This window comes from Rhipicephalus microplus, unplaced genomic scaffold (genome assembly GCF_043290135.1).
Source record: "Rhipicephalus microplus isolate Deutch F79 unplaced genomic scaffold, USDA_Rmic scaffold_13, whole genome shotgun sequence".
Lineage (NCBI taxonomy): Eukaryota > Metazoa > Arthropoda > Arachnida > Ixodida > Ixodidae > Rhipicephalus > Rhipicephalus microplus.
Window position 1 is genome coordinate 28,289,844 of NW_027464586.1, and position 21,396 is coordinate 28,311,239.

The following is a 21,396-nucleotide window of genomic DNA, read 5'->3' on the forward strand; positions in this document are numbered from 1 at the left end:
ACCTGTGCGACAAATTCCAGTTACGCTTTATTGGCCTCATACCTGTCTTGGAACAAATATCTCCTGTCATTTATCGCGAGGCACCCATTCTTGTTCAATAGGCTGACCTCTACCTGGTAGCAGAAAGAGTCCACGTACCCCGTATGAAGCCTTTCACAAGGCGATCTTCTTCTCTTTAAATTGTAACCAGGAACTGTGTTAAAGATGACCACTGTCGCGTAGGGGGTAGTGTGGGCATTCATTACAAATATTACCGTCTTCGCAATGTTCATCAGCATGAGTGGTTGTCGTCATCATGTGTAGTGAAAAGTGGGCTTGCTCGTGTTCTGTGCTTCGGTGTGGTCACTTCTTCATCTCCTGGTACAACGTCATCTCCTATGGCACAATGAGAACGTTGTCATCAAGGATAAAAATATTTATCCGCCTTTTCACAGGAGCAGCAGCACTGGACGTTGAGCCAAGCAAAACGTTAAACCACGAGCACGACAAACAGTCCTTTTCTTTTTCACAAAATGGCAGATACTCGCATTGGCTTGGCTCAACCTCGTTCCGTGCCTATGGCGTTACCCCCTTTTCAAAAAAGTACCGCCCTGATACTGCGTTATGGTCAATTGGGTTATAGTGGCGTTGTACAGCTGGCGTCTGCAGGTTTCAGCATCCGCAAACTTGTAGCGTCCCCTCGTTGGGCTCCGTGGTGGGTGGCCGCCAACGCAGCTGAACAAAAATAAGACAGGCATGCATAGAGCATTCCCCCTATTGTCTGATCGTATCGGCTTAAAGCGGGTACGCACCGATGATGCAAATTTTTTCAACCAGCCAAAAGAAACATATCTTCACTTTCATGTTATCCACTGTGAAAAAACTGAAAAGCAAGCCAGGACCGTCTCTCCTTTCCTAGTTGCTAGATATCTTACCGAAACTCTTGGCACAGGATACAAGGTAACCAAAATGGCTAGCGGAGACCTTCTCCTCGAAATCCGTGACAAAGAACAATTTGAAAAGCTAGACCATCTTTCAAATTTCGGTGGCATACCTATAACCATAACACCACATAGATCAATGAACACAACTCGCGGAGTGGTATCTGACATGAACTTGCTTGACCTGACTAAGACTGAACATTTGGAGGGGTGGAAGAGCCAAAATGTCACGAATGTACAGAGAATCATCTTCAGAACAGATAGTAAGAAAACACCGACAAAACACTTAATACTCACGTTTGCATCCAGTAAACTACCGGAATCTATTCAAACAGGGTACACAAAGACATCTATCAGGCCGTACATACCAAACCCTCATCGTTGCTTCCAATGCCAGAGGTATGGCCATGGCTCTAAAACCTGTCGTGGTTGCCAGACTTGTGCACAATGTGGAGTCCTAGGCCACGTGTTTGAGAACTGCAAACAACCGCCACACTGTGTAAACTGCAAGGAAACCATGCCGCATATTCAAGATCCTGCACATACTGGAAAAAAGAAAAAGAAATAATTATGTTGAAGGTGAAGGAGAACATTTCATTTAAGGAAGCACGGCGAAGAGTAGCACTATTCTATAGACCTACATACGCTGATGCGACGCGTCAGGGGGCACCACCGCACCAGCCCTCGCCACTCCTTCGGCCCGCGCATACCGAGCCGGTAATTGTGGCACCTACACCCAAGGCGGCTGTAGCCCAGGCTACACCGCCTACTCCAAAACAGAGACCGGAGACTCCAGAGTCCTCGGATCTCAAGGCCTCACTTCACCGGGCGAGGCCCGAAATTCGAACTAACAGCCCGCACGTGCGGGCATCCAGTGCCTCCGAGGAGGCAATGGATACGTCGGTAGCTTTGGTACCGAAAGAGCGGCGTGGCTCCTTCGAGCGCGCCAAGAAAACAAAAAAGCAGATAACAGGGCCTGGTGACGCCCCTTTTAAGTGAACTCAATCTCCCTGTCTAAACAGCCACTCGCTTTTTGTACACACAGCACTATTTTACATTCACCATTAACACTCAAATTATACAATGGAACGTCAGGGCCCTTCTCAGAAACCTTGATGACATTCAAGAACTCTTACACGAACACTCTCCAAAAGTGCTGTGTGTACAAAAAACACACCCTAATTCAAAACACACAATTTTTTTCGTAAATACGTTATTTTCCGAAAGGACCGTGTTGATGCCATGACATCATCCGGAGGTGTTGCCATGATAGTGAATCAAGAAATTGCATGCACACACTTACAACTCCAAACATCCCTTGAGGCAGTGGCTGTTCGAGCGCTTCTCGTTGATAAACTGATCACAATCTGCACGATTTACATTCCTCCTAGCTATCAGTTGCAAAAACGTGATTTACACTCTTTAATTGATAAACTTCCGGAGCCTTATGTTCTCCTTGGAGACTTTAATGCACATAGCAAGCTACGGGGTGCCTCTCGGTATGACTCGCGCGGTCGACCGATCGAACAGTTCCTTCTCTCGTCGAGCGCGTCTCTCCTAAATCGAAAAGAACCAACCTATTATATTCTCGCTAGTAACACCTACTCCTCCATAGACCTAAGCATAGTAACTCCATCTCTTGTGCCTCTACTCCAGTGGAAAGTCGTCAGTAATCTGTACGGAAGTGACCACTTCCCCGTAGGTTTGAGCACAACTACAGTAACTGAGTGTCCACCAGGTGTTCCCAAGTGGATCATAAACAGAGCCGACAGGGAACAGTTTTATACCATCGCTCGTCTAGGTTGGAATGATATATGTACTTTGAACATTGATGTTGCTGTCAACTACTTCACAGCGTTTTTGATTGATGCTGCAACAAAATGCATCCCACAAACAAATGGACACCCTGGAGAACGGCGTGTGCCATGGTGGAACTCGGAATGCCGAAACGCGCGCAAACAGCAAAACAGAGCTTGGAGGCTGCTTCGAAACTCACCGACAGCCAAAAATCTTGACACCTTCAAGAAAATAAAGTCTCAAGGCATCAGAACGCGTCGGCAGGCCAGAAGAGAAAGCTGGCAGAAGTTTTTGTCAGGAATCAATTCATACACACAGGAGGCTAACGTCCGGAACATGGTCGGTAGGATAGCAGGAAAACAAGTACACACACTTCCACTCGGAAACACTCGGAGTGATACCTTGGAAGATGAAGCAAACTTCCTCGGTGCACACTTCGAACAGGTGTCCAGCTCATACCACTGTACTGACACTTTCCAAAAATACAGAACGAGAATAGAAAAGCAGAAACTCGAAAACAAATGCACTTGATCCGAAGCATACAACCAAGCTTTCAGTCTAGCTGAGCTGCGAACGTCTCTAAACTCCTGCAGTACTTCTGCCCCAGGTTCTGACCGTGTGGTGTATGAAATGTGAAAAACCTACCAATCGAAACACGAAAAACCTTACTTTGTTTGTACAATGCTATCTGGTTTTTTGGCACCATCCCTACTTCCTGGAAAGAGGCTATTATTATTCCCATTTTGAAAGAGGGCAAGGACGCTTCTCTGCGCTCGAGTTATAGGCCTATTGCACTTACAAGCAGCTAGTGCAGTCTTCGAAAAAATGATAAACTGTCAACTTGTACATTTCCTTGAAATAAACAATTTGTTCGACCCAATTCAGTGCAGGTTTCGAGAAAGTAGATCCACTACAGACCACCTTGTTCATATCGAGGCACAGATCAGGAACGCCTTCGTCCATAAAAAATATGTTCTCTCTGTATTCCTCGATATCGAAAAGGCTTATGATACAATATGGCGTATTGGAATTCTAAGAGACCTGTCCCACCTTTGCATGCGCAGAAGAATGTTTCACATAATCGAAAGTTACCTGTCAAACCGGACATTCCGTGTCAGAGTGGGCATGGTTGTTTCCTAAACATTTGTCCAGGAAACAGGTGTGCCAAAGGTGGTGTACTTAGCTGCACACTTTTTCTCATCAAAATAGATTCCTTGCGCTTGTCCATTCCTCGCATTATGTTTTATTGTACATATGTCGATGACGTCCAGCTTGGCTTTAGATCTTGCAATCTGGCAATGTGTGAGCGGCAGGTTCAGTTAGGTTTAAACAAGGTCACCAATAGGCAGAGGAAAACGGATTCCGACTGAACCCACAAAAACGCACGTGTGTCTTGTTCTCCCGAAAGAGAGGCGTGCACTCAGAACCTGACATTGAACGGAACGGTCAACGTCTGTCTTTTAATACGGAGTATAAATTCTTAGGAATAATCTTGGACAACAAGTTGACCTTCGTACCACACATCAAGTATCTAAAAACAAAATGCCTAAAAGCCATGAATGTTTTAAAAGTGTTGGCACGTACTATGTGGGGTAGTGACAGGCAATGTCTGATGAACCTGTATAGATGCCTCATTCGCACCCGCTTAGATTATGGGGCCGTTGTTTATCAGTCTGCGACTCAAAGTGCTTTGAAGGTGCTGGACCCCATGCACCATTTGGGCATCCGCCTTTTATACGGGTGCTTCTCGCACCAGCCCCGTAGAAAGCCTTTATGTTGAGTCAAATGAGTGGTCGCTTCATCTGCAGAGAACTTACATGTCCTTTGTTTATTTCCTTAAGGTGAAAGCAGACAAGAAGCACCCCTCATAGTCTACTATTAATGATTTGTCGATCTGTTTCAAAACAAGCCTTTGATGAGGCAGCCCTTCTCAGTTCGCCTGAAGAGTCTAGCTGAGGAAACTGGAGTCTCACTTGAACACAGTTTAATGGCTCGTGTAGCATACCCGCCACCGTGGCAATGGCAGACTATAGACTGCGATGTGTCTTTTCTAGACGTTACAAAACATGCGCCTATTGCCCATATCCGAACATACTTCTTGGAACTTCAACACAAAATATACACGTTCTGAGTTCTTTATAGATGCCTCCAAGTCTAACTTCTCTGTGTCCTACGCTGCTGTCGGCCCATCCTTTTCGGATGCTGGCCCTCTACATCCAGGCGCAAGTATCTTCACAGCGGAAGCTTATGTGATACTTGTGGCGGCTAAACGCACCAAGCAGTTACAATTACAAAAGGCAGTCATTTATACGGACTCCCTCAGTGTGGCAACGGCTCTGCGCACTCTTAAAAAACACAAAAACCCAGTCCTTGTCTCACTTTACTCCATTTTGTGCACACTCTACACACTCAAACAACATGTAGTAGTGTGCTGGATGCCAGGGCACCGAGAGATATAAGGCAACGTGAGGGCAGATCAGCTCGCTGCATTCGTGCACAAAAGCACTGCCTCTACACCCATATCAATCCCGGCGCTTGATCTTAAGCCCTCTCAAACGAAACCTCAGGGACTACTGGCAGAGTAAGTGGAATACACACACACAAAACAAACTACACCATATCAAGCCACACCTTGGTCATTGGCTGCCCGTATCGAAATCGCGTCATACAGAGGTAATACTAACGAGACTCAGGATAGGACACACATACACGTTACACACATATCTTTTGTCTGGTGGCGATCCACCATTGTGTGACAGATGTGGTGAAGCATTAACAGTCCTTCACATGTTAATCCAGTCCAAACACTTAGAAGCTCTAAGAAAACATTTTCCATTACCCTGCCGACAACATATACCTTTACACCCTGCAATGTTCGTTGGTAGGGAACTGCTTTTTAGTCCTAAATCATTGTTAGCATCTTTAAAAGAAATTCATAGTTTTCATATATATTCGGGCATTCCGTAGCACGACCTCTCCAGAGAGGTTTTTGCTGCGGTGGCTACACAAGAAAGCACTTGCCTCACGGCCCTTGGACGCAAGGGTGAGGCACTTGTGCTAATGCCATACATATCCACAATCGTTTTTTATTATCACCAACTTTTGTCATATATTCACACCACACACACCTTTCACGGCATGTTCATGATTTTATTACTTGTATGTTCTTACCCGCCTTACCACGAGGAATTTTATGGCCCTTACACAGCCGCTTATCACAATCATTGTCCATATTTTTAGTAAGATGAACTGGCGCTCTTTGGCTGTGAAATGGCCCTTGCGCCACAAAACATCAAACATCATCATCATTGCATCAATTGGGTTGTAAAGGCTATTCACCTGTCAGTAACAACTGTTGGCACTCCATGGCGGAGGACGATGTTGTTGTTGAAAAAATGCCAATCTCATTGGCAGTGCCTCGTTGTAGAGTTTTCGTTTCACAGTACCTTGTTAAATAGTCAGTAGCGACTACGATCCAGCGGTTGCCATCATGTGACTTCGGAAATGGCCCAAGCAAGTTCATACCGATTCGTTCAAACGGTTGTGACAGGGTTGCAACAGGCTGCAATAAACCAGCAAGGTGCACAGATGAAGCTTTATGGAGCTGGCAATGATTGCACGTTTCAGCGTAATGCTTGACATCCTGGGTGAGCTTTGGCCAGTAGTAGCGAGTCTGAATCCGGGCAAGCGTACGTGTGAATCCTAGGTGTGCGGAAGAAGGCTCGTCGTGGCAGGCAGATAAAATGTCTGCACGTAGCCATGGTGGAACGATGAGGAGGTATTTAGTCTCATAGGGTTCGAAGTTCTTTTTGTAGACTATGTCGTTGCGGAGACAAAATGACCCTGAACGTGCGAATGCCGATGGTGGACTCGAGCTTTGACCTTGAAGGTATTTGATAAGTTGTCGGATCTCTGAATCATTCCACTGTTGTTGGGCCAAGTCAGATGCACTGACTGCACAAAAAAATGGCCATCGGTATTATCATTGCTCGACGTCGTCGCGAAGAGAGCGCGCGAAAGGCAATCTGCATCAGTGTGCCGGCGGCCCGACTTGTAGGCGACTGTAACCCCAAATTCTTGAAAGCGCAAGCTTCACCTCGCGAGGCGTCTTGAAGGGTCCTTGAGATTGGCCAGCCAACAGAGGGCATGATGGTCCGTAACTACTCTGAGTAGACGGCCATACAGATACGGTCGGAACTTTCATATTGCCCAAATAACAGCAAGGCATTCCTTCTCCGTAGCCAAGTAGTAAGCTTTTGCAGATGACAGATTGCGACTTGCATAAGCAATAGGACGGTCGGCGCCGTCTTGCCACTGGATGAGCACTGCACTAAAACCGATGTTGCTTGCGTCTGTGTGAAGTTCGGTGTCAGCATGTTCATCAAAATGCCCTAATAAGGGTTCACTCTGAAGGCGCAGTGGAAGCTTGGAAAAAGCGGCTCTCTGCTCTGGACTCCATACAAAAGGAGTATCTTCCTTCCTTAAGCGGGCTAAGGCTTCAACAAATATAGCAAAGTTCCGCACAATTCATTTGATTTATATGTGGGGTTTAACGTCCCAAAACCACCATATAATTATGAAAGACGCCGCAGTCGAGAGCTCTGCAAATTTTGACAACCTGGAGTTCTTTAACGTGCACCGAAATCTGAGCACAAGGGCCTACAGCATTTCCGCCTCCATCGGAAATGCAGCCGCCACAGCCGGCATTCCATCCTGCGACCTGCGGGTCAGCAGCCGAATACCTTAGCCGCTAGACCACCGTGGCGGAACAAAGTTCTGCACAAAGCACGTGCAGTTGGCGCAGAGATAAAAAAATCGACGCAAATCCCGTTTGTTTGAAGGTGGATGAAAGTAGCAACGGCCATGGTCTTTTCTGGGTCAAATGCCATCGTGACTTACAAGGTGGCCGCGCAAAATTAGTTCTTTGTAGCCGAAATGACACTTCTCCGGTTTTAGCGATAGACCTGTGGGTCGAATGGTGATGAACACGAACAGAAGTCGTTATAAATGTTTTGCGAAAAACAACCACGTCGTCTAAATAGACCAGGCAGGATTCCCACTTCAGACCAGACAGGACGGTGTCCATCATCCTTTGGAACGTTGCTGGTGCAGAGCACACTCCAAATAGTAACACTTTGAAATCATAGAGGCCATCGGGAGTTATGAACGCTGTTTTTCGCTGTCGCGTTCATCAATCTCAATCTACCAGTAGCCGCTGCGTAAATTCATTGATGAAAATCATCAGGCATGTCGAAGGCGACCCATTGAGTCATCTATGGGTCGGAGAGGTGGACGTCTCTCTTCGTCACTTTGTTGAGCCTCTGGTAACTGACGCAAAATCAGAGTGCCGTCTTTCTTTCTATAAGTACGACGGGTGACACCCATGGACTGTTAGAAGGTGGCGTGACGTCATTGTCGAGCATCTTTTTCACCTGAAAACGCATTGCCTCTTGTTCTTTTTGCGATACGTGGTAGCCGTGCTGTCGTACAGGCCGTTCGGTAGGGTGCGTTTTATTGCGGTGCTTCACAGTTGGGGTCTGCTTGATTTTTTAGGTGAACGCAAAGCAGTCACTAAACGTATGTAAATTAATGCATAACTGCTGCTACAGCTGCACAGAGGATAGCTGGAAATTCACGTCAACTGTACTGGTTTATCCAGTGTCACCTTCAGCAGCAGTGGCAATCGGAGCGATAGTGGAACAATCTTCGTCATCGATTGCTTCAAAGTTCGCGATCGCCGTCCGCTTTGCCAAGTGTTGGTACTGGCCACCAAAATTTGTGATCAGATGCTGAGCCCTCCGATATTTCAGTTGGACGATAGCAAATGCGCCAAAAATCTGCCGAACCAAGAGCACCCAGAGGTTAGTTTCCGCGATGCCACTACCTTTGTTGTCACAGTCACTCTCCACAGTTACCAACATACTGGCTCGCGGAGGAAGTGCGATGGTGTCGTCAGCAGTTCGAAGTATTGTGGTCTGTGCAACTGCATTCTTTTGTCTGGCTTTATGGTCGTTAGAGAACGTTATGAGCAGGTCGCGAAGGTAATAATGGCTCCATGCTTGTGGAGGAAATCCATTCTGGGAATTAGGTGTTGGGAGCATTCGTGCAATACGACTTAGGAAGCAATGTATGTCGACTCACGAATTCGGAGCCGGGCAGTGCATATTCCCAGTGGTGTCAGTAGGTGACCTCCCGCACTTCGGAGGTTGGTTCCGTGTCCCCAAGGGGTCGTTACCTTTCTTAGCTGTGCAGAGAGGTCAGTGCTTATAATTGGAATATTCGGCACCCGTGTCTACCAGAGCGGTTAGCGGCTGGTTGTCAACAAGGACAGAGATGCGAGCAGAGACAATTTTGTCGTCGATGGCAAACGTCGGTGTAAGGATGTCGTCGGATGTCAGCTGGCAGTTCGGAAAGGGTTTTGTAACGATCAATCAACAGCGGTCTCACCCCCAGAGGTCGCTGTTCTTAGCTTCTCCAGTGCGGGCTCGTGGATGAAGGTGATCGTCCAGCAAGGACGTCTGCAAAGGTCGATTGTTGGCTAGGTCACGTGGAGCGCCGTGCAGACGGTCAGTGGGATTAGCGACGTGGAAGGGTTGGGGGCTGCGGGCTTGCCAACTGTTCGGCGATAGCACGAGGCCGCTCACCGTCTTTGGATCGACGAGCATCCGGGCGAAAGCCAAGAAGACTCATGTGCCTGCATGCGCACTCACGGTAGGTGTGACCTGATTCACTACAGTGATAACAGAGAGGCCAGTTGTTGGGAGCACGCCATACACTGGATTTTCGTGTAAGAGGTGTATTGCCATACTGCGGTGGTCCTGAGTGGTATGACGGCGCCATCTGTAGGGTGGACGGACCGAACAGATAGCCAACAGCCGGTGCAAGAGTACGTAATGCTTCCGCGTACGTAAATAGCGGAGCTTCGGCTGGACGCGCGGCCATCATGCGTTGGACCTCAACTGGACGCCGAGTCGTCATGGGGAGCACCAGCTGACTACCTTTTCGCGGACGACATCCGTTGGAGCAGCAACATGGGGCTGAGAAGACACCGCGTGCAGCTTTTGCAGCTCCTCATGCACAATACTGCGCACAAGCTCCGTCGGGTCTTTTATAATTGTGACGTCAGGTGTTGGCAGGGCCGATGACACTTACGAAAGACTGCCAGAATGCTCATAGTGATACGAACGCTGCCTTAGCATATCTCCATTATTGTGGCTTCGAGGACGACATCCACTACAGTGTTTGGAGGGTTGCACACCAGTCAACTGCTCTTTAACTCCCTGCATCCGAAGGCGCACCTTCTTCTCTTCCGTCATTTAGCAGTCAGCTCGCCTGAACAGCCGTGGCATGTCTTCAACGAACATGGCAACACTCTCGTTTGGACGCTGATTTCGGGGATTGAGGAGCCATTCCGCTTGCTGCTTTTGGTCAGAGCTTTGGAAAGTATTCCGCAACTGGTTGCGAAACTATGGCCAGGTTGTTATAGCGGCTTCATGGTTTTCGAACCAAGTGCGCACAGAGTCGAGGTAAAAGTAGACATGCTGAAGTTTTCGCTGCTCATTCAACTCATTGACGCTGGCACAACGATTGTAGTCATCAAGCCAGTCATCGACGTCCTCGTAAGCGTCACCGTGGAACGGCTTCGGGGTTCGCGGGGCGTTGAAGAACCATGAAGGAGGCAGCATCGATGGCCCTTAGGTTCGCGTTCCCGCACTAGCCATAGTACTGTCGAGTTGTGGAAGCGGTCCAAATTCAGGTGGTAGGTCTAGTTGTCGCCTGCTACGCCGTAGGTCAGCTGGTTCTTCCAAGCCGCGACAAGTGTTGGGATCTTGCTACTGATTGCAGTGCATACATTACTACCCAGCATTTCCACCAGAAAATGTCACGTGGTTACAGAAAGACCACAACGTCTGTTCACAGGAGCAGCAGCACTTGGCGTCGAGCCGAACCGAACGATGTACCACGAGCACAACTAACAGTCCTTTTCTTTTTCACAAAATAGCACCTACTCGCATTGGCATGGCTCAACTTCGTTCCATGCCTGTGGCAATATATATATATATATATATATATATATATATATATATATATATATATATATATATATATATATATATATATATATATATATATATATATATATATATATATATATATATATATATGAAAGTAGATGCGCTTTCACATAACAACTGTTTATGGTGCCGACGTTTCGACAGGAACCCTATCTTTTTCAAGGCATAATACTATTTACACATGTTCCGTGCCTTTTTATATCCTGTCGAGACAGGAGGGGGAGGGGTCAAATGAGAAAGAGAGAGAGAAAAAAAAAGAAGGAAGAAACAGCGAAACGGGAGGACAAACAATAAATAAAATATAGAAAATCTAGGAGAAGAAGCAAGACCGACATGGCGTAATTAGAAAGGGGCAGCATTTCAACAGAGTAGGGCAGAGGTAGATGAGGAGTGTCATCATTGTCAACAATACCTCCCCCGCACCCACACTTCCCCAAGTGGGCAGGGAGCCGCCGTTTTTGTATTTCACCTTTCCGTGTAGTCCGCTGGCGGCTCGTTCCTCTTTGAAGTGTATGACAAGTTAATGGTGAGGGCTTAAGCGCTTTAAGTGCATGCTGGTGGCATCGGGAGTAGCGAAAAAGCCGGTGAATGAGGCACTGCCATCGATAATCGTTATATGCATTGGTTCCTTGTCAATGAAGGAACAGAATGTGCGTTAAAGGATTAACGAAGGAAAAAAAAAAAGAAGAAGAACAGGGGGGGGGGGAGAGACTGTACCACTCCGGGACAGTCACCACACAGTTGAGGCGCACTGGGAAGATATGCGCGCATGTAGGAAAAAGTTAACGAAACCACCTAGCTGTCAGCTCCTTGTCAGTGAAAAAACAGAATGTGCGTTGAAGCTTGACGAAGAAAAAAAAGGAAAAAAAGCAAAAAAAAGGGGGGGGACCGTACGACCTTCGGGACCACTTATCTGTGCGTTCCGGCTGTGCTTGATGAGGCAAATCGTTTCTTTGTTGTCAGATGCATAGGCCAAAAGCTTCGTTAGCGGGTAATATTATTGTCGTAATGAAACCGGACTGATTAGAGAGAAGCGTTTGCGTCTTTTAGCGGTCGTAACGCAGACAGAGTGCGTGGGTGTTCATTTATTCCGTATTTTGTAGTGTTAAATTTGTAGATAAAATAAGATTCCCGTTGTTCCCGTTCTCTGATTGTTCGAAAGTTGTTTTCTAGTAGTGTAACCTTGATGTCATCAAAGCTGTGGTGTTTTAATGTGCAGTGTTTTGAAAGTGGAAGGCCTGGAAGAGATCGTACATGTGCCCGATGGTTGTTGAATCTAATTCTAAACGGAGTGTCTGTCTGGCCCACGTATTGCTTGTTACATACCCCACATTCCAAGAGGTATATGACATTGTCTGAGTCACAGCCTAGTGCACCTCTTATCCTGTGCTTAAAATCCGAGTGGGTGCTTTTCGCCACTGTCGTTGTCTGCATGTGTTTGCATACCCTGCATCTGCTTTTTCCGCAAGGGTGACACCCAATTTGAGGTTTCACACCTATCTTTGAATTTATAAATGATCCTTTATATTTTTCGGCCTTCTGTATACAACACAAGGAGGAGAAGTGAAAATTTTGGATAGTCGCACGCTCTGTTCCAATATGTTAAAGTGTTTTCTTAGGACCTTGTTTATGTTCGGTGGGTTGCTCGTGAAAGTTAATAGCAAGTTTTTGTTGCGGTGTTGGTCGGCGTTTCTCTGGTGGTTGAGAAGAATCTGGCGGTGCAGATTTTCAGCTTTTTTGATGGCGTCATCGATGATAGCTGGTGGGTATTCTTGATTAAGGAGTACTTCGCGCATATGTGTGCTGTTTTTGTGGAAGTCCTCGGTGCGGGAGCAGATTCGTTGAAATCTGTGTGCTTGGGAATAGGGAATGCCGGTCTTGCAATGTCGCGGGTGGCAGCTTTTGAAGTGCAGGTATTGTTGCCTGTCTGTAGGTTTTCTGTATACGTTAGTTACCAACGCACCATCGTCAACTCGAATGAGTACATCAAGAAAGTTTATTTCAGTGTTAGAGTAGGTGTGTGTAAAATAAATGCTGGGGTGTACCTGGTTGAATGCCTGTATGAATTTGAGGAGCTCGTTTTCCGAATGTGTCCAAATTATGAATATATCATCTAGGTACCGTTTATAGAGTAATGGTTTGATATTACAAGATGAAAGAAAATTGGACTCTATGTGGTGCATGAATATGTTGGCGTAGTTTGGGGCCATTCCTGTACCCATTGCCGTACCGCTGATTTGAAGATAGTACTGGTTGTTAAATTCAAAGCTGTTCAAATCGAGTACAAGTCTTGTGAAGATTTCAATTACTTTTTTGCTTGGATAAGCGATAGGGTTGTGTGTGCCATACGATTCAACAAGTGCCCTTACACCATCGTCATGTGGGATATTTGTGTAGAGTGAGCTAACATGCAATGTTACGAGAAATGCACCGTCTGGAATTTTCACGTCTGCTATTTCCCGAAGGAAGTGGTTTGTGTCACGCAAGAAGGACTCATGTGTGGGTGGTATGTTTTTGATTAAAGAATCAATACAACTGGAAATGGGTTCTGTTAACGTTCCCGTGCCTGATATAATGGGTCTGCCAGGGTTATTCTCTTTATGAATCTTCGGCAGCATGTAAAAACGACCAGGCGACGAATGTACCGTAATAAGTGCCTTTTTAAGCTTTGAATTAATGGCGCCTTCACGTGTGAGATTCTCTAGGGTTGTTACAATGATTTTTTTGTGCTCCGTGGTAGGGTCAAAGTCGAGGTGTTTGTAGAATTGTTTGTTATTTAGTTGTCGCTTGCCTTCCTCGATGTAGTCCGATCTATTCAGAACAACAATCGCGCCTCCTTTGTCTGCTGGTTTGATGACGAGATCTTCGCAGTTGCTCAACGTGAGTAGTGCCTCTTTTTCTCTTTTTGATATGTTATTCATGCTTGGTTTGTGCACTTTGTACGCATGTATAACATCTTTTTGAACCGCGTCTATATAGAGATCCAGATGTCGATCTCTGTTGGCGTCTGGGGTCCATTGCCGTCCAATTACCCCACGAAAAAGTGCGTTATCTTTTTCGGGTTTATCAAAGAAATATTCCTCCAATCTTAAATTTCGTGCGAAGTTGTCTAGGTCTTTTAGGAGCGTGAATTCATCATACCTTCCGTTGCCAGGGCAGAATGTAAGTCCGTGTGATAGTATACTCAATTCTTCTTTGCTAAGTTCTTTGTCGGAAAGGTTAATAACGTTTGGCTCTTTGGGGTGTGGTGGCAAATTTTTTTGAACGTGAGATGATTTGGTATTTTTTCTGTAAGCAGCAGTGGGTATAGCTTGTGACACATTGTCCCGCGCAAATTTCTTCTTCTTAAGTTTTTCAATTTCCTCCGTTTTTTTTGTGCTCAAATACGTCTAGTTCTTTAGTTTCCCACTCCGAAAGAGAAAAGTTATTTCTTAAATACCGCTCCTCGTCTGTCAGTGCGTTTAGAGTCTTTCTACAGTGTTCGATGGTGACCTTCGTTAGCTCCTGTGTGGCGTGATCGAGAATTTCGTTCCACCGTTTCATTTCCCCTTCGGCAAAGTTATGCATCGATGGTGTTAGCGACAAGCGCAGCCCCTTCGGAGCCGTACCAGCCAGTACATATTGACAGTTCCAATGCAACCAATAATGATAATATGGAAACCAGAGACCCTGTAGTTCGCAAGGCAAAACGGTCTAGCTCCTGGGCTAACAAATACGTTGCCCGCATGACGTCAATAGCTAGGTCGGGTGAGGAGCCGGAGTAACAAGAGGTAATGCTTTCGGAGATAGCGGGTGGACGGGTACTCATTCCGGTTGTGTACACTCGGCAGTCCGAGGGCGCCAGGCTGTGAAGCTGTTGGCCCAAGCGAACGGCTTCGTTGATAATCTTCATAGCGTCATCACGTGAGGCACCTGGAGAACTCTTGCCGGCGGCCACAGAGTATGCTGTCATTGTAGCTATCAGCGCGGCTATATCATAATTCAGTGAAGCGGGGTTTGAGTACCGTTGAGTTACAGAGGAGGCCTCAATGCCTTTCGTGGTCGGTGCATGAAGCACCGGCAGGCTAATAAATGACGAGGAGGCTTGGACGCCATCCTTGTCGGACGACACTTCCTCAGGCGCCCGACTAGCGGTTTCCATGCCAGGTCTTGCAACTGCAGAGGACAAAGCGACTCCATATGTCACGGCTGCTTAACCCGTAGCCAAGGACGGGTACACGGCGTCCGTCGGAGGCTGATGAGGTGCTAGAGATCTGTTAATGGTATAAACGCGCACCGGGGCGTTAACCGCATTCCTACAGAAAAAAATAATGCGGTTCCCTTGCGTTAGGTGGTCTTGTGGTGCCGGCGAAGGAAAATTGAGCTACCAAGGAGGTCTAAATACTGTCCACAGACGCGCTCGCAGCACCGGTGTGTTGTGGGGCGGCCAGTTGGCATAAACACCATCCCCGAGCTGTGCTTAGTACGGCGGCAAATCAGCGGGTACTGTAGCCGAAAAAGCGCGAATGACTTTCCTTGGCGGGCGTGTCCCAAATGCTGAGGATACACGAGCACAGTAGCATGTTGGATACCTCAAGGCTTCGTGTTCGACGACCTCGCCATTGTAATGGTGAGAACAGTCAACACATGTATGCTAGGCCAGCTGTTCTTACATCGACTTTTTCCACGCCAACTAGCTACGAACCAGAACCTTAATGTCAACATCACAAACACAGACCAAAAGAACACGCAATGACAAGCACACGTGGCACTTCAAACTAGCTTGCCGTTGTGTGTTTCTTTGCTCTGTGTTTGTGATATTCGCGGCTAAATTATGTAATTAAGCAAGTACGAACTAGGCCAACAATCAGTCTTGTCGAAATCAAGTGCGCCTTCCCCTTTGGCAACTGGTTCCTTAAGCTTGTGAGTGCCAGAAATAAAGCAACCCCTTTTTCACCGCCAGACCATAATGTCTGGCGCATGGAGGAAGCAAACAACTCTGGGGCAAGCCGTGCGTCAGATTTTATTGCATGCAGACGCTTTTGCGAACTTACCCGCACCACGCCTCCTTTCCCGATCGCGTTGCGCACGTTATGGTGCTCCGCGAATTCTCACTGACCGTCCAGGACACCGCTTTTCTCGGCAGCTTGCCTGCCTTCGCTAGGCGTTTGCCCGCCACAGGGCACATGGACAAAGGCCTGCGTAAGAGGTAGACGCGAGGCCTTAGCAGGCATCTTCTCGTACACTTTCTCGGCTGCTGCTCTTTGTGCGTTAGCGCTAGCACTATCGTGAAGCATACGCTCGGTTAGTTTGGCTGAGTTACCTGCCGGCTCACAAGCCCATAATTGTAACACTGTACTTAAGCCCGTGTTTTTTTTGGCGACCTGCCTTAAATGCCATTTCTGCACCGTGTCGGAGAGTCGACGAACCCAACTGTAGAGTCTTTGTGTGCTAACAACACTGGAAAGTGTCGCGTTCCTTCCCGGTTAACAGTATATATATATATATATATATATATATATATATATATATATATATATATATATATATATATATATATATATATATATATATATATATATATATTGCCCCTTGGCCGCTAGATATGGCGAGCGCAAGCCATGGTTGCCTGCGACAATGGAAGATGATGTTCTGGGGCAGCGCGTGCTCTGAGTAGTTGTTGACTATTCAAGCAGCTATCTTGCCAGTTTTCGGTGCGCCTCCCCGCCGGCTTAGTTCTTCCAAGTTCAAGACCTTTTTTAGCACGTGACAACTGATGGAGGTGCTGGGTAACCCCCAGCCGATGTTCCAAACGCCTCCAGGTTGCCCTGTACTTGCAGTGACAACACATGTTTACCTCTCAAACCGAAGACTCCGAGGACTACCTTCTGAGCGTGGACCTCTTCCCAAGCTCGGCAGCGGTGCTTCGAAGGACGCACACGTTAGGGAAATTCAATTTGTCTTACAGATATCGCAAGACGACTGGTGTGGTTTCCGCAGCATCTTGCAGCGGGAGGTGGGCTTCGTGTGGCCATTGCCGGACATCAAGGACGGTACCAGCCCAAGCGACTAGCGAACCTGCGTGACGGATCTGCGCAGACCCAACGGACACAAACGCCACCAGGGAACCGTCTGTGATATATACCTGCAGCAACTCGTCTATCGCTCAGTTCGGCAGCGGTGCTTCGAAGGACGCACACGTTAGGGAAATTCACTTTGTCTTACAGATATCGCAAGACGACTGGTGTGGTTTCCGCAGCATCTTGCAGCGGGAGGTGGGCTTCGTGTGGCCATTGCCGGACATCAAGGACGGTACCAGCCCAAGCGACTAGCGAACCTGCGTGACGGATCTGCGCAGACCCAACGGACACAAACGCCACCAGGGAACCGTCTGTGATATATACCTGCAGCAACTCGTCTATCGCTCAGTTCGGCAGCGGTGCTTCGAAGGACGCACACGTTAGGGAAATTCACTTTGTCTTACAGGTGAGACCTTTTGTATCACGGAGTTTTTTTTAGTGTTAGTTTTTTAGCACTGCTGCCGAACTCAGCGCAAAGTGTTTGTGATGCCAAAGGGGGCTGCAAAAGACACTAGTGGTGATGCTGATAAGGATATGTTGGATGGTAAAGACCTTCGGGAATTAATTAGAGCGTTCGACACTTTCAAGCGAGACTACCGATCGGACATGAGGGAACTAAAAGACAGCGTGTCGTTCTGTACGGACATTTGTAATGACGTAAAGGGAATAGCAGAAAACATAAAACAGCTCAGACAGGAAATGCATGGCATTGTAAACGAGAACAAAGCACTCAAAGCAGAAAATGAAAGGCTTGCGCAGAAGTGTGAAGAATTAGAGCAATACCAGCGCCTCAATAATGTAGAAATAAAGGGAGTGCCAGCTGAAGATGATCCAGTACTTACAATACAAAAAATTGGGAAAAGCGTGGGTGAGGCTGTAGAAGCAGCTGATCTCGACACGTGTCACTGGGTACGTAGCTCAAAGCAGAATGCACAAAGCATTATCGCTCGTTTTGTGCGACGAAGCAAACGAAATGCGTTTCTGTCAAAATGCAGAAAACAAAAGATAGACAGTTCAGTGCTTGGAAGTGAGGCGAAGACGCCTATCTACGTAAACGAGAATCTCACACAGGCTAATAAAGCACTGCTTTCAGCCGCAATTCAAAAAAAGAAAGCTGCCAACTGGAAATTCGTCTGGACGAACAGCGGAAAAATTTTGGCTAGAAAGGATGAAGGCTCATCTGTAGTTCGTATCGCCACACAGGCCGATCTTATTCAGATATGCGCTGATACTGCTTTGAATGCCTAGTGACATACTTCCTAGTGCAACATCTTTTTTAACATCTTTGCCCTCATTTCACCATGCCTGAGCTAGAACATGGTACAAACTATTACACGACTGATGCCTTCAATTCTGAATTCTCACTTCCTGCAAAACGTTTTTCGCTTCTACATATCAATAGCAGAAGCCTTAAGAACAAAGTTGACGCGATTACCAATTTTCTTCACTCTTGTACCGTATCATTTGACGTGATAATGTTCTCAGAAACTTGGATTCACGGAAATGAAGTGCCCTATATATCTGGGTACCATTCTGAGCACCTGTGCCGCAGCGCTAAGAAGGGAGGGGGCGTTGCTATATACTTCAAAGACACGCTTACTTGTGAAAAGTTGCCTCACCTTTCCGTCATAAATGATGACGTCGAGTGCCTAGCTCTACGCATTGGCAAGGTGCTCGCAGTGGTTGTGTATAGGCCACCTCTTGGAAAGGAAGTAAACTTTCTTCATTTCTTCGAGACGCTACTGTGTGATAATTCTTTCACTTTGGGTTCATTTGTTATTATGGGTGACATAAACATTGATCTGAAATCATCACACACGTACTCTAGGGAATTCACTACCATGTTGGACACGTATGCCTGTAAAAATTACGTAGATATACCCACTAGAATCACAACACACAGTGCCACGTTACTGGACGTCTGCATTACAAACCTTTGCACAGACTACATAAAAACGGGCGTTTTCTCTTCCGATATTAGTGACCACCTGCCGGTATTTTTACTGGCCACCTTATATGAAAATAAGCCTCAAGAGCAAATGTGTTCTCGACGTAACCTAAATGACATCTCGCGCGAAGTATTTAGAAACTTAGTCCAAGGACTTGACTGGAGCATTATATTAGACCAGGCAGACGCCAACACTGCCTATGACATGTTTTTCGAGATGATCCATAAATGTTTTGACAATGCATTTCCGCTCAAGAAAATCATGGTGCAGCGAAACAAAAAATATAGGAAACCATGGATAAACAAAGGTCTATATCAACGCATAAAGGCTAAGAATAAATTATACCACGAATTCATTAGTTGTCGGGACCCTGAAGTATTTTGTAGATACAAAAAAATTCGAAATACTCTGAATGCTGATTTAAGAAAAGCCAAGAAAAATTACTACACAGCAAAGTTTGAGAGCATTTACGATAACCCAAAGAAGGTATGGCAAATGGTAAATGCTCTAACTAATAGAATGGAACAGTGCAGTGATATAAAAGAAATGACTATAAACGGTACAACTATATATGGTGAAGATTTGGCTAACTCAATAAATGCACATTTCATAAATGCCGGTTGTTATGAAGAGCCAAATGACATTGACCGTGATACTAATATCCCGGATACACCTATGATAGAACACACAATATTCTTACAACCAACATCTCCTGCTGAAGTGGAGGCATCAATAAGGCTACTGAAAAGTAATGTCGCACCAGGCATTGATGAGATTGGTGCGAAAGAATTAAAACAAGTATCCCACCTTATTTCGGAGGCAGTTGCTCACATTGTTAATCTCATGTTGTCAACTGGTGTTTTTCCACAAAAACTCAAAGTAGCACGGGTGACAGCTATATTTAAAGGTGGCCTTAGAAATAATTTATCAAATTACCGACCGATATCGGTCCTCCCCATTATGTCGAAAATATTTGAAAGTGTGATTAACCAAAGACTGGTTTCTTTCTTTGACAAACACAAAATTCTTTCTAATAGCCAATATGGTTTTCGGAAAAACAGATCAACTGAAAAAGCATTGTGCTACATCAAAGATAGTATACTTACGAACATAGATAGCAAAAATTTCACACTTGGTTTATTTCTAGATTTGAAGAAAGCTTTCGATTCCATAAAATATAATATTTTATACGACAAACTATCTAGGTATGGGGTGCGGGGAGTAGCATTAGAGCTCATTAAAAACTATCTGAGTCACCGTTCTCAAATTGTGCAAATACAAAACGCAAAATCATCGAAACTAAAGCTAACACAAGGAGTTCCTCAGGGGTCCATACTGGGGCCATTTTTATTTCTTGTTTATATTAACGATATTGTAACTATAGCAAACTCTCCTGAAATTATTATGTATGCCGATGACACTAATGTTTTTTTTAAATCCACAGACTTAACTGATTTGGAAACTAAGGCCAACGAGTACCTTGCGTTGCTCTCGACTTGGCTAGGCCAAAATAGACTGCAGCTTAATATAGCAAAGACAAACTATGTCATATTCCGTGCTCTAAACAAACAACTTAGCCGGGAAATAGTTCTAACTTTCCAAGGGCATGAGTTAACCAGGGTTAAAGAGCAAAAGTCTCTTGGTGTCTGGTTCCAAGAGCATCTTTCGTGGAACGTTCATGTTAATAATTTAGTTGTTGAACTCTCCCGAGCTGTTGGCTGCTTGTATAAAATTGCACCCTTGATACCTATCTGGTTGAAGCAAAACCTATATAATTCATTGTTCTACTCTAGACTATGCTACGGAATACTGGTCTGGGGTACCACTACAAAAACCAACTACAATAGGATTATTCGTCTACAAAAAATGATATTGCGCATTTATGAAAGTTATCAGGGGCCATGGTACCAATTAAGCACGTCACCGTTATTTTTAAAATATCAAATGCTTCAAGCAAACAAAGTTTATGACTTCAAACTACTGCAGTATATACATTCCAATGCACTATATCTAGACGACAGCAGCAGTAATGAAGTCCCATACGACATGAGACTGAAGAGAAGACGAACATTAAAAACCAGGACTAACTATGGTACACAAACAACCAGCCACCAAGTACTAATGATCCTGAATAAGCTAGAAGGTCATATTGAATTCTTCACGACTAGAAATGCATTTAAAAATAAGGTGAAGGAACTGTTACTTGCACAGGCTTTGAGAGAATGACTATTGCAACACATGTGTGTGTGGGTATATGTGTGTGTATGTGTGTATATATGTGTATGTGTATATATGTGTATGTATATGTGTGTATATATATGTGTGTATATATGTGTATGTAGGTGTATATATGTGTGTATATATGTGTGTGTATGTGTGTGTGTATGTATATATATGTGTGTATGTATATATGTGTGTATGTGTATATATATGTGTATGTATATATGTATGTATATATATATATGTATATATATATGGATGTATGTGTATGTATCTATGTATACTATTGCATTCCATGCGTTTGATTGAGCTTGATTGTGTGCTGATATCAATACTCCTTTTGTTATCTTATGCCTCTGTCTATTAAAAAAAAAAA

The 21,396-nt window shown here is 45.5% G+C and overlaps 1 protein-coding gene across 4 annotated transcripts in view; it reads left to right on the forward strand.

Annotated features, from left to right (window-relative positions):
* LOC119165924 (ATP-binding cassette sub-family C member 2) overlaps positions 1 to 21,396 on the forward strand; it is a 1,429,043-nt gene that overhangs the window by 1,054,344 nt on the left and 353,303 nt on the right. The gene's annotated exons all lie outside the window — the stretch shown is intronic.